The sequence below is a fragment of the Bison bison genome, unplaced genomic scaffold, assembly GCF_000754665.1.
Source record: "Bison bison bison isolate TAMUID 2011002044 unplaced genomic scaffold, Bison_UMD1.0 scf7180017864352, whole genome shotgun sequence".
In the NCBI taxonomy this organism is placed as follows: domain Eukaryota; kingdom Metazoa; phylum Chordata; class Mammalia; order Artiodactyla; family Bovidae; genus Bison; species Bison bison.
In genome coordinates, this window is record NW_011494924.1 from 1,311,834 (window position 1) to 1,312,447 (window position 614).

At 60.7% G+C, this 614-nt stretch overlaps 1 protein-coding gene across 1 annotated transcript in view; it reads left to right on the top strand.

Annotated features, from left to right (window-relative positions):
- Positions 1 to 274: 274 nt before the first annotated feature.
- The window catches only part of ITCH (itchy E3 ubiquitin protein ligase), a 98,916-nt gene continuing 98,576 nt past the window's right edge, over positions 275 to 614 (top strand). The window contains exon 1 of the mRNA XM_010854874.1: positions 275 to 436. The gene's annotated coding sequence lies outside the window, so the exon portion shown is untranslated. The remainder of the gene's footprint in view (positions 437 to 614) is intronic.

Below are 614 nucleotides of genomic sequence, written 5' to 3' on the forward strand. Positions count from 1 at the left end.
GATTGGGGGCAGGAGGATAAGGGGAAGACAGAGGATGAGATGGCTGGATGGCATCACCGACTCGATGGACATGAATTTGAGTGAACTCTGGGAGTTGGTGATGGACAGGGAGGCCTGGCGTGCTGCAATTCATGGGGTTGCAAAGAGTCGGATATGACTGAGCGACTGAACTGAACTGACCGGGAGTAATCCAAGAGTCCCTCCCACCTAGCTAAATGCAAGCTCGGATTTAGCTGCGCTCACCAGCCTCTGCTAGCTTTTCCTGCCGGCAGCTGGTTAGTGCGCAAGGACTTCTAGGGCTTGTAGTCCTGATAGCTCCGGAGCTGGACGCGCCTGCGCGTTGGCCGCCAACTCGTTCTAAGAGCTGTGGTCCGGGCTCGGGACCGGCTGCCATCTTAGTCGAGGGACTGAAGAGTAGCCGCCGCCCCGAGTCCCGGTAAAAACCCGCGGGCGGACTGGAGGCAATTTTGGGGAGAGGGAGGGTCCTGGCTGAATATGTCGGAGGAGAGCGAGAGGTAGAGGAGTGCGGCGCGTCAGCCGGGCCCCGAGCCGCGGCTGCTTCCTCTTCCCTCAGAGCCGGTGCCCGTGGGGTCTCGGGGAGCTCGGGCTAGTGG